General features: G+C 46.1%; 5 non-coding genes across 5 annotated transcripts; all 5 read right to left on the minus strand.

Annotated features, from left to right (window-relative positions):
• Nucleotides 1-3777: 3777 nt before the first annotated feature.
• TRNAR-CCU (transfer RNA arginine (anticodon CCU)) lies at nucleotides 3778-3850 on the minus strand. The gene has a single exon. It is a non-coding gene; the product is annotated as a tRNA-Arg (tRNA).
• Nucleotides 3851-9231: 5381 nt separating this feature from the next.
• TRNAR-CCU (transfer RNA arginine (anticodon CCU)) lies at nucleotides 9232-9304 on the minus strand. Its single transcript has one exon. It is a non-coding gene; the product is annotated as a tRNA-Arg (tRNA).
• Nucleotides 9305-9564: 260 nt separating this feature from the next.
• Nucleotides 9565-9637, minus strand: TRNAR-CCU (transfer RNA arginine (anticodon CCU)). The gene has a single exon. It is a non-coding gene; the product is annotated as a tRNA-Arg (tRNA).
• Nucleotides 9638-9897: 260 nt separating this feature from the next.
• Nucleotides 9898-9970, minus strand: TRNAR-CCU (transfer RNA arginine (anticodon CCU)). The gene has a single exon. It is a non-coding gene; the product is annotated as a tRNA-Arg (tRNA).
• A 260-nt stretch (nucleotides 9971-10230) lies between these two features.
• Nucleotides 10231-10303, minus strand: TRNAR-CCU (transfer RNA arginine (anticodon CCU)). Its single transcript has one exon. It is a non-coding gene; the product is annotated as a tRNA-Arg (tRNA).
• Nucleotides 10304-12865: the final 2562 nt, after the last annotated feature.

Raw genomic sequence — 12865 nt, forward strand, 5'->3', positions numbered from 1 at the left:
CTCATCCGCCCACCTAACTTTCTGCCGCCCCTTGCTACGCTTTCCTTCCCTTGGAGTCCAGTTTGTTACCCTCAGCGACCATCGGTTATCCTCTCTTCGCACTACATGTCCTGCCCATGTCCATTTCTTCGTTGTGTATTACAAATCTGCCCAAGCGAAATTCAAAACAAACTAAAACAATGAATCTCTCGTTAGAACGACGCGTTGCGCCATCTAGCCAGGTTTACACAAAACACCACAGCAAATCATTCTCGTGCGGCTCTCGCCAGGAAGCAGAAAATGAGCCTCGAGCTTCAATTTACTCTTGATTTATAAACGTGCGTCAAAAACGGCAAAGGCACAAAGAAACGAATATGCAGGAATACAATCGGCAGCAATAAGAAAAAATGCTCTCGCATTACTGCGCCCAGTAGACTTAAGCGTATGGAACGATACATGGGCACAGGCAGCATAACGTCTAACAAATCCTGGTACAATATTTTACTGCTCACTGAAGGCAGGTAGTCACTGAAAAACTAGCGGTTAGCATACAAAACTGAAGAAAATTTTTGTAACACCCCATTCTATTCAAGGAATTATTCGTGGGTATTTAAAAAGAAAGTAATACAAGCTTGTCGCTTTCTTCATACACGATTTCGGATTATAATTGCAATGTAAAACGGAAAAAAAATGGCAGCAATATATAATTTGTTACTCACTGTTCCCTCCACCTTTCTATGAACCATATGTACAGTGCAGACCCACGATCAAGATGTTCTAAAACAAGTTTAGAACAACTTACGTGCACCCAAGGAACTTTCGCTACCTCAGCGCCGAGATTTTTGCCGGGCTCTTTCTACTTTCTCACCGCAGTAGAAGGCGTAAGCACCTGAACCCTTCCAGGCACCACTTCAGTAGCTATTCCTGGGGGCGCGATCTCTGTTTTCTGCTCCACTCGAGTCTCCGAGCAGAACGGAACTACCTGTTTTTGAAGCGAAAAGCTTCACTACGAGGATCGGAGCCGAGCTTCGCGTATGCCGTGACGTCACAGCCAAGGCTAGCTGCGCAGTCCCCTCGTCAAGCTCTGCCGGCGTTGCCTAGCAACGCTTAGGAGCTATGCGACTCCTTATTAAAAAAGAAAAAAAATTAGTCTCCATCCGGGAATCGAACCTCAATCCCTTGGATTGAGGTTTTTTTTTTTTCTTTACTTCCTGTTAATAAAATTTACGGTGGGGAAAAGTCAAAGTACAATACCGCAAAGAGTTCTAGCAAAAGTAAGGCTTCACAAAGTTTCATAAACGCTTTAGGTTAGCCAGTTCGCTCAAAACTGGCATCCATTCAGGTTTCTCACTTTGGGTATTACAAATGGCGATCAAGTTGTTGACACTTTACACGTCCGCGTGTCTCACAGCCATTCTCGTTTTCCACACACTGTGGAGGCAAAGCACATAGTGGTACATTACCTGTTAAACCGTGGTTGAGGGGAAAAGGTGTCGGTCTCCCGTCGTCGGTGGACTACTTGATTTACCATAAGCCGGAAACCATAGACCGTATTTTTCTTTACTGCTGCGATGCAGTCTTTCTATAGAATATCCCGCAGAGGACTTTAAAAAAGGACTTGTCAATTACACCATATGGTATACGGTTCCTGTCGGTCCATAATCAACGGGAAAGGGGGGGGGGGGGGTGCCATACGACTTATTCATGTTGCTGTGCCATGCCCCGCGTGGAGAAACGCTCTTCATAATTCCGCTTGTCTACCGTGAGGATGATAGCGGGATTCCGCGAGTGACATATACTGCGATTGGCGCGCAATTTGAAGGTACCAAAGACTAAAATAGTTAAAGGGCCACTGTCCAGGGAAGGACCTTTTAAGCAAAGGAGCCTGCAGTGCTTCGATCAGGTACCAGAGACAGTCTGTACAAAATGTTACAGCGATACGCGCGCCGCAAAGTAGCAAAAGCCGCAAGGCTGACGTCGGAGTCGAAAACGACATCCATTGGTCCGTCGCGCTCTCTGACGGGTGAAGGATGGCCGCGCGCTTTTCCCTCGCCACGGCCGGACTGAATGCAACAACGCACTCCCACTCGGCCGTTATTATTTTTTTTTTTTTCGCGCACGCCGACTACTACGCCTCACCTACCGCCAAACGCGGAGGAGGAAGGGAAATTTGTCTTGCGGAGGGTAGACTACCGGGCAGGAGAATGAAAGACCTTTGCGAGGGAACGGGAGGAGAGAAACACGAAAGAATCGGGTGATTGGGGTGGCTGTAACTGCGTTAATAATTAGTCGTTTCAAAAAGATTTTGCGGCCTTGAATTCTGGGGGCGAAGTCTCACAGTCACCGGGGAAGAAAATATTGTTGACTGGAGGGTGGACAGTGGGCCTTTACGTCGCTCCCTTAGGGTGACGACAAGGATGTGACGTCACCCATCGGCTGTCAGCAATGAGGACCAGGCAGGAACGAGTGCGCTCCAACGCCGCCGGGCGACGCTTCTTGCCTACCGTGAGGGACAGATGCTGCGCTTTTCTTTTCCTGTAAACGAATTATGGGACGGACGCCGGTGAACTTAGACGCGCTCGACAGGGAAGCCAAGGAGAGTTTAGCTGCTGGCGAACGGCGCAGAAGACTGGAAAAATTAACTTCTTCTGATCCCGAGGTAGTCACTGGTTTTCGCTACGTATATCCAGGCATAGCAGAGCTAAGCCATCTTTCATTTTGTTTTCTATGTTTCCATGAGGTTCACAGCGGTGTTGGACGATTCCACAGCTTCCTGTTCACCCATAATTGACTCTGGGACGTCGTTCTCGCCCACGTCTCGAGTGACTGCAGCAAATGTGATGGTGGAGTCTTGTACCTCGTGCCCGAGCCTCCGGCACTCTGATCACTTTGGTATACAGCAGCCATTTATTATGTCGTCGGGCCTCTTGCATCTTAAGCCCAGCGGCGTTATTCCAAGCACGATTACAAGAGCGCTGCTATTCCGAATGCGTAACTGGTACGGCAGGGACTCGACAGTGACACCGTCTTTCATGGTCAACACAACTGACCTGATAGAAATCAGTGCACCATGGTGCATCCTTGAACTTTCTTGCAGGCGAGGATTCCTGCGGCACAGTTTCAACTTATAAAGCGCCTCCAGCGCTGACATGATAAGAAATCCTGCGAAGTTTGATTCGTACTTCACTGTCACTACGCTCGATAGCTGCCCCTTCAATCCGGAGCGTTTTCGCGGCGACAAGTGCTTGTTTCACTGAGATGTCATTACAGCCTAGACGTGTTTCAGTCGGTATGCGCCTATCGACGCCACGTCCTTGGTGACCTTGAGCCACTCCATTTCTTCGATGTAACCGATCCGATACGGTCGCCTAATCATATCACAGTACCAAACATCATATTCAGGGAGGCATTTCCAGTTGGCAGCTGAGTCAAAATAATCTTGTCATCTTCAGTCACACCAAAATAACTACAGCCAGCGGCCTCTATCAGAACTCCATCGGGAGTTGGTGCTTCCTGCGTTTCACATCTTGCCCATCCACGAGGGCACATTCGACAAGTGCACGCGCTTGTGGTTTTGCCGATATTAGTAGACAAGCAAGACGACTGAGCAAACGTTTACTGATTCCCACAAACATCAGCTACCAGTGGTGCTGCACAAAGTTCTCGCTCCCACATGTGCAGTCAGCGCTTCGTCAGGTGCCTCCACCTATCACTGGTAGTTGGGGCGTAGAACCAGCAGTGTTGCCAGTTTGGTTGACCTCGCAATAAAAGAAAGCTACGGGAGCAGCAACTGCGACTCACCCTCGGCGGGACTCGAACCCGCAATCCCCGGTTTAGGAGACCGATGCCTTATCCGTTAGGCCACGAAGGCTTTTTTTTTTTTTTTCTTTATTGCCTGCTTTGTCAAATACACTGCAAATATGGTGGTCAGCGTGAATGCTTAAAACTTCTTAAAATGAACAAGTTCATCTAGGCCGCCAATCCAGTCGGGTGGTTCTGGCAATGTACGGTAAACATCTCGTAAGTACATAATGCTTTCAATTAAATTCTCCCTGACTGGACGGACGCTTACATCGGCGTGCCTAACAGCCATCCTTGTTCGCCATATGCTGTGGAGCCGCAGAACCATGATCAGGTCATAAGGAATGTCTCCATCGTTTTCAATTGGCAGAAAACGGATTCCGTATGGTGTTATTGGTAGGTCTTTGTTTAGAGTCCTTTGCAAGATGTCCCAGTAGAAGACTGGATCCCAGCAATCAATAAATACATGATCTATTGTTTCTGGTTTCTTGCTTAATATACAGTTAGTTGTCCATGGAACGAATATTCCCTTTTCCTCTAACCAAGTCTTAACTGGAAGCGTCCCTGTATGAAGTTTAAAGAAGAAGGTTTTAGTGCTGGGCTTTAATATTCATCTTTTTAACTCTCTTTAAAACATCATTTCCTGGGCCTCCACAGTGTATTGTTCGGTACCTGGGTGTTGGCAACATTGTATCCAGTAGGTCTCTGTACAGTTTTTTTCCTTTGCACTGAAGTACTCAAGGGAAAATCGAGCCTTTAAGATTTGGAATGCAAGTACAACTTCTCGCCAAAACCCAGTTACTGCGCGTCCACCGTCATTGCATGATGAAACAATAAATTCAGGTAAGGCATTGCCTAAGTGCACTTGCATTACTGTGCGCAAAAAAAAAAAAAAAAAAGAGTCTTTCTGGTCCCGAAGAAAAATAAATCGCGACACGATTTGTCTTAGAAACAGGTGAGACAGGCCTAATCCACCATTACAAACAGAATGAAACAAATTCGTCCTACTAGTACGTTCCCAACTTGCCCCCCAAATGAAAACCGCGAATACTCTGTAAATTTTTTGCAGATTTGTGCGTTTCATGAACAAAAATTGGAGTACGAACCACACCTTGGATATCAAGAAAAGATTGCAGACAGTCGCGCGGGCAAACATGGACAAATTACGGCCTTGCCAGCCTTGCGTCTTTTCCCTAACCCTTTCTGTCACTTGACGCCAGTGCTGCTCGCTATCTTGATAGCTGTCAAGGGGCATACCTAGATACTTCGTAGGCAACGATGTCCATCGCATGTTTGCAAACGTTTCCGGTCTTTCGTTCCAGTTACCATGCCAAAAGCCAGCCGATTTTTCCTAGTTAATCTCACAGCCAGTTGCGGTGCAAAAACCGCCAGCAACCTCGACTGCCTCACTTACGCTTTGTCGGTTCACACAGAAAATGGCTATATCATCCGCGTACGCAAGTACTTTCGCTTCGAATGCTTGTAGCTTGAATCCACGGATTCTTTCATTATTATTCAGGCTTAAACAAAAGGGCTCTAGATATATGGCAAATAGAAGAGGGGACAATGGACATCCTTGCCTCACTGACGATCGCATGGCTATTGCGTCAGTAAGACTTTTATTTACAACAATACGAGTAGAGCACCCAGCGTATGCCATTTTGATTCCATCTACGATAACACTTCCGATATTTACATGCTCTAAAATGGTGAAAAGGACGTCATGTGAAAAAAAAAAAAATGAATAACGGCTTGAGGGGCTAGTTGGTGCTGCATCGTATTCAAAAATGTGGTGCAACAAACACAAACACAAACGCGTGTGTTGTGTATCATTCTCTTGTGTTTGTGTTTGGTACACCACATTTCTGAATACGTCATGTGAAACGTTGTCAAATGCTTTTGGCAAGTCAAGCTGTATCATTGCTACATGTCTTCCGTCTGCATCGCAACACTCTAAAACGCATCTTGCTGTGTGTACATTCGTACAGATAGTGCGGCCCTTAATGCCGCACGTTTGGACCTACCAACTGTTTGATGACACCTTGCACCCTCCTTGCCAATACTTTCATAAACAATTTATAATCCACATTTGTGAGGCTTATAGGTCGATAGGACCCCACCGATAGAAGTTTGACTGCATCATCTGATTTAGGAATTAAGACAATTATTGAGACTTTGAAAGATGGCGGCATTTGTTTAACATGGTATGCTTCCTTTATTACGCAGTACAATGCCCTGCTGGCTTCTGATTTGAATTTCTTGTAAAAAGCAGCCCCTAATCTGTCAGGACCGGGTGATTTTCCAGCGCTTATTTCTTCTATAGCCCGCTCAATTTCAAGTACAATGATTGGTTCCCCAAGCCTGGCTTTAACTTCATCCTCAAGCCTGGGCATGGTCTGCAAAAACTGACTTTCGAATTGTTCTTTCCTTTGCTTAGCCCGCCCAAGTAGCTCCCTATAGTACTCTACAAACGCTTCTTTGATAACCTCACATTCTGTTGCAACTTCGTTATGGTAAAGTATCTTTTGAATTTTTTTTTTCCGCGTATCTTTTCTCGTCACCGAGTGAGCGCTTGTTCGGTGTCTCGCCAACCCATAATCGCTCTGATCGTGCTCGCACAATAGCTCCCCTATATCTTTCTTCATCGATAAGCTCAAGTTTATTCTTAACTTCTTTTATCTGCTTCGACCACAATCCAGGCGTCCCGCTATTATAGGTTCAGTAACAAGTTGAATTGACGGTGCAGATCTTTCTCGTTCTCTTTACTGACATGTCGCAAAATGGTTGCTCTTTCTATTGCTTTCATTTTTATATTGTTCTTAAAACTTTCCCACTCACTAATCCAGTCCCCTAATTTTGTCGCAAACAGTGCGTTGAACATTTTCTTTACTTCGTTCATATAGCTCTCATCATCCAAAAGTTTAGAATTAAATTTCCAAAGCTCCCAGTTAAATTTAGATTGATTTTCCTTTGCTCCTATGCAAAAAAACTACTAGGCTGTGATCTGTGAAAGACACGTGCTTAACTTCAAAACTACGACACAGAGGCGCGAGTTCTAGGGAAATGTATGCACGATCTAGACTCGCGTGGCTTTCTCTTTGGAAATGGGTGTACCGGCGCTGTCCACTAGGTGACAGAAGCCAACCAACGTCTTCTAGATGATACTCTGTGGTTAACGTCCTTAATACGTGTGCGCTAGAGTCCTTCACAGGCTGAAGTTTTACGCGATCTTCAGGCATACATACACAATTGAAGTCACCCGCCATAACAACACATATTTCACCCTTCAAATGCTGTTCGAGCTGCTCGAAGAACAACCTACGCTCCCCTTCCTTATTAGGTGCATAGACGCATATCATACGCCATTTCAAATTAGAGAAGGAAATGTCAACAACAATCAGGCGTCCAGAAGGGCACACAGTGACTGCCTCCTCGACAATGCCCAGACTGTTGCGAATAAAAATAACACACCCTGTCGAATCGCCAACAGCATGACACACACATACATTGTACCTATCTCTGAATGGTTGCACCATGCGGTCCGTTTGTTCTTCGCTTTCTACCTTCGTTTCTTGTATAGCGACCAAGTCCAATTCGTTTTCAAGAAATAGCCGACTAACTTGATATTGCCGCCGCCTCGCTGTCATTCCGCGAACGTTTAAGGTGGCTACACGTAACGCAGACTGGAGGTTTACTGCCATTTAATTGCAAAACAAAAGGACCGCACAGCGCTTACCTCGGCAGTCAGTTGAGCATGTGCATTTGCTTTTTTGGTTGAGCCCGCAGCCACTGCGAAGAGGCCTTGCCTCTCGGTCGAAACACCTTGAAGGGTTTGTCCAGTTCCTTATGCACAAACTTCACAATCTCTCTTTCCTACGAAAGTGGTATCCCGACCGTATTCCGGTCGAGGGAGATATTTGGCCTCGGTCTGAAGCTAGGTCGCCGTGGCATGACGGCTTTGGGGGGCGGTCCCTCGTTGTTAGTGTAGTCAAGGCCGTCTCCTGCTCCCACGCTGTCCCCGTGCGTTCTTTTTAACTTCACAGTTAATTCCATCGGCTCCCGCTGACTTCCATTGCCTGCGGCTGACGCTGCTCTTCGGTCACTACTAGACGCAGCCTTCGTAACTTCAGGTGACTGCATGCCGTCCTGGGTGTGTTCGTCTGGCTGGCCCTCCGATAAGGTGCTCTCGGAGGACCTCAGCAACCTCCGAAGGCGTCTTTACTTGTGTAGCAGGTGACTCGCTTTTCGTGTCACGGCTTGCGGCCTGCGTGGAACCTTCATAATTTTCGGAAGACGCGTTAGGGTATCGCGCGGACAATTCCAGCCTCCCTTTCGCTGCTTCCTCGGCGTCGGTTTCATCCATAATGAGATCTGAAGCGTCCTCTTGTTGCAGTGGTTCAGTAACACTCGCGTAAGTTTTAACGCACATGTCCTCCTGAGGACCAAAGCGCCTGCATCGGGCGCAACGAGGAACACGACACTCGCGTCTAATGTGCCCCGCAGTCCGGCACCGGAGACAAAGCGGAGCTCTGCCCGGCACTACCACCAGAGCCACCTCGCCTGCTACGCGGAGCTGGTGCGGGAGGTCGTCCACCGAAACTCCGGATTTCAGCTTGAGCCCAATTACTCTTGTCGTTGATGCTTTGTCCGCCACGCCACTTTTCCTTCGAAATATCCGTTACCTTCTCAAAAGGTTTCCAGGGCAGATCGCACGTCGCCGTCATGGACACCGTAGACAAGCCAGTGCAACTTTAGCCTCACGTCCTGGTTCATTGGATCGATCATGACGCATCGTCGTTCCTTCACCTTGAAATCACGCAAGGCCAACATTTTCTTCATCCCGTCTCCGCTCTTGAATGTAAGCGCCCAGACGTGATTCATCTGGTACGCCCCCAAGGATCACCTCGGGGAGCATATCCAGACTATCCAACGCATCACGGAAGTCTTTCACGCGATACGGCCGACATCTCACATCAGCATGCAGAAAAACAGTATTTAAAACATTCCGACCTGATGGCAGTTGAGGCAAAATGACTTGGTAATCCTGGTCCGGTAAGTCCGCAATCCTGTTTCCGCGACCCAGCTGGGCCGCTGTTACCGCTCCGTCGGAGCACATGATGGCACGTCCGTTCGCCTCGGCGGCCGGAAGTAGAATCCTTCTTAGGCCACGAGGGCACGCAGAGGGGGGGGGGGGGGGGGGGGAGTTCACGCGCCAGAAGTTGTAACACGGAGAAGAAACAAGACGATTGAGTAAACTTTTACTGACTTCCACAGATAAAAATGAGCTCTCAGTGCAGCTGAGAAACCATCGCGGCCCCATATATTCCAGCAATTCCTCGTCACGAGTATGCAGCTATCACCTGTGTTTGGTATGCACTTTACCAGCAGTGTGGCGTAGTTGGTTAGCCTAGCAAAAACAAAAACAAAAATGTAGCAGCCGTATCTAAAACCTACCCTCGGCGGGACTCGAACCCGCAATCCCCGGTTTAGGAGACCGATGCCTTATCCGTTAGGCCACGAGGGCACATGGGGGGAAGTGCACGCGCCAGTAGTTGTAACAAGAAAAAGAAGCAAGACTATTGAGTAAACTTCTACCGACTTCCACAAATAAAAATGAGCTCTCAATGCAGCTGAGAAACCATTGCGGCCCCATATATTCCAGCAATTCCTCGTAACGAGTATGCAGCTTTCACCTGTGTTTGGCATGCACTTTACCAGCAGTGTGGCGTAGTCGGTTAGCCTAGCAAAAACAAAAACAAAAATGTAGCAGCCGTATCTAAAACCTACCCTCGGCGGGACTCGAACCCGCAATCCCCGGTTTAGGAGACCGATGCCTTATCCGTTAGGCCACGAGGGCACATGGGGGGAAGTGCACGCGCCAGTAGTTGTAACAAGAAAAAGAAGCAAGACGATTGAGTAAACTTCTACCAACTTCCACAAATCAAAATGAGCTCTCAATGCAGCTGAGAAACCATTGCGGCCCCATATATTCCAGCAATTCCTCGTAACGAGTATGCAGCTTTCACCTGTGTTTGGCATGCACTTTACCAGCAGTGTGGCGTAGTCGGTTAGCCTAGCAAAAACAAAAACAAAAATGTAGCAGCCGTATCTAAAACCTACCCTCGGCGGGACTCGAACCCGCAATCCCCGGTTTAGGAGACCGATGCCTTATCCGTTAGGCCACGAGGGCACATGGGGGGAAGTGCACGCGCCAGTAGTTGTAACAAGAAAAAGAAGCAAGACGATTGAGTAAACTTCTACCAACTTCCACAAATCAAAATGAGCTCTCAATGCAGCTGAGAAACCATTGCGGCCCCATATATTCCAGCAATTCCTCGTCACGAGTATGCAGCTATCACCTGTGTTTGGCATGCACTTTACCAGCAGTGTGGCGTAGTTGGTTGTCCTAGCAAAAACAAAAACGAAAATGTAGCAGCCGTATCTGCAATCTACCCTCGGCGGGAATCGAACCCGCAATCCCCGGTTTAGGAGACCGATGCCTTATCCGTTAGGCCACGAGGGCTTTTTGTTTTTTTCACACCATGGTATTTATTACACTTAAACAATGTCTTATGTACATGGACTATGTACAAATGAAAAAGGGCATCAAATCAACACGATGCGCAATAGGATACACCAAGTCAACAAAACTATAAACAAGAGGCAATGTAGAGCGTGCCACTCCGGTTCAATGTCAGCCTATGCATACAATTTTCTTAAATGGACAAACATCCTACGGAAGTGGTCTTTTGCTGGAACAACAGATTCACAATGTCTGTCCGTCATGCGCGATTTTCTGAAGATGTGTAACCCACTTAGAAAGAACAAGTCTAAAGGATTATCAACAGATGGTAATGCAGTGAGATATTGTAGAGAATGCGGTGTCAAATCAAGTCTTTTTTTTTTTTTTTTCACTGTCCGTTGCAAAATATCCCAGAACAATATTGAGCATGCGACAAGTGCGTGCTTTTTTATTTTTTTACTGGGCTCAAAGCTCGCAATATCTACGCAAAAACCCTTAGCCATATTTGAGGTAACATGACAAATTCTTTGAATTATTTTCATGTTTCAAAGTTCGAGAGCCAGTCAGGTTCTGTATCCACAACTATGATAAATTCACAGTACCTTACAATGGCTTCTGACTGGCCGTGCGTCAAGATCTGCGTGACACGCCGCCATCCTATTTCTTCGTATCGAGAGCAGGCCCGATGCCATTACAAGATCCCATGAAATATCGTCCTCGTTTTCATTCGGGAGATACCTAATTTCGTGATAGTTATGCGAAAAGTATTTCTTATTAATCATTTGCAGGACGCGCCAGAAAAGGACTGCGTCCCAGCAGTCCAAGAAAACATATGCTCACTGGTCTCATCCTTTTTGCATAGTAGGCAGCATACTCCCCAAGGCACATTTTTTTTTTTTTCTCTTGCAACCACACTTTAACCTTCGAGGTCCCGCTATACGATGTAAAAAAGAATATTTTAGGAGCAGGAGCAATGTCAATTTTTTTAACTCGTTTAAGAACATCTTGACCATGGGCCTGTACTGTATACATTGTCCATACAATGTTGGAGGGAAGAGTGAGTGGCATCTATGATATATCGCTGGTAATTTTTTGACCTGCCACATGACAATTATAATCCAAAATTGTGTACGAAGAAAGTGACTAGCTTGTAAAACTTCTTTCAAATACCCAAGAAAAGTTCCTGGAATACAATGTGGTGTTACATCTAATTGCCGTACAAATACCTGCATGCGAAAATTGCAAGCGCCAGTAGGTTTGCTATTACAAGGACGAAGCATTACGAATAAGCAAACTTTTGCTGATATCCACAAGCAGCAGTTGGCTCTCACTAGTGTCGCACAAAATTCCGGACCTCATATATTGCAGTCGGGGCCTCGTCAGGAGCTTGCAGCTATCACTGGTGCCCGGAATCAGTAAACAAAAATATAAAACCGCATCAAAAATATACTATAAAACGTTCTGCAGTTCTGTCGTAACGACATACATTTCTGTAGTTTTGTACTGCCTCTCTGTAGCCTGCAGTTCTGCAGTACTGCAGTACTGCAGTACTTTTCTGCTGTAATAATACAAAATTCCGATGTCACTGCAGATATGTTTGTTGTCCAAACAGATTCAGTGTCAGTAACCACACAGATTCTGTTCTGAAAATTTTTGTAGTATTTTTCGACTGGGGCGCTAGCTACAAAAGACGTTATAATCCTTTAAAAGATTTACATGTTGAAATTTCATGTTGGTCGGTTGTAAACAGAGAACTGCGAAGTAAATTAAATAGGGGTAAATTAAATAGAAATATTTGTTATAAAGCAGTGGTGTTTCAGGAATCCACGAAAACTTTAATCTTCCAAGTGCTCTTTTTATCCCTTTTTGAATAAAGAGTAATTGTGAAAAAAAAAGTAAGGTCCCAATTTTTATCGGGCTCGTTAGTGCGGATCTCTCCTTCGTGCAATCAAGGGAGCTGTCTGCTAGCGATCTGCAAAGAGGCCCCTGGGTTCCATGTCTCCGATGGTGCATGGTTGGCCCTGCCAGAGACCTTGTAACATGCTCAAGGCAAGGCCACGCCAATGTAGATAATCGCAATGTTTGCACCACAGCAGAAAACTGGTTTTTGAAGTGAAGGAGAATGTGCTTTCGTTATCCTAAATCGCCTTCGTGCTTGTTGGAATATTATATTATATTATATTATATTATATTATATTATATTATATTATATTATATTATATTATATTATATTATATTATATTATATGCTTTGAACCAAATGTCCTTCCTGTTGAAGTTATCAGTGAATTGGCATTGAAAATAAATAAAATAAATACTTTCTTACAGTTACCATTTATTTCCTTTTCCTCCAGGATGGACATCAACCTGGAATATGTTGGGTGGTTCGCATAAACGTAGTTCTAGCATTTGAAACATCTACGATGGTTGACGTGCATGAATGTACAGGGTCGTCCACTTTAAGTGCGAACACGGCTCCGCGTGGCCGCGCTCCGCGAAGCGCCGGCAGATCCGGCGCGTTCGCGCATCGAAGCAAAGCCGCGCAGGCGCACAGGGGCCCGGG

Source organism: Amblyomma maculatum, chromosome 1 (genome assembly GCF_055883805.1).
Source record: "Amblyomma maculatum isolate TAMU_Amacu chromosome 1, ASM5588380v1, whole genome shotgun sequence".
NCBI lineage: Eukaryota > Metazoa > Arthropoda > Arachnida > Ixodida > Ixodidae > Amblyomma > Amblyomma maculatum.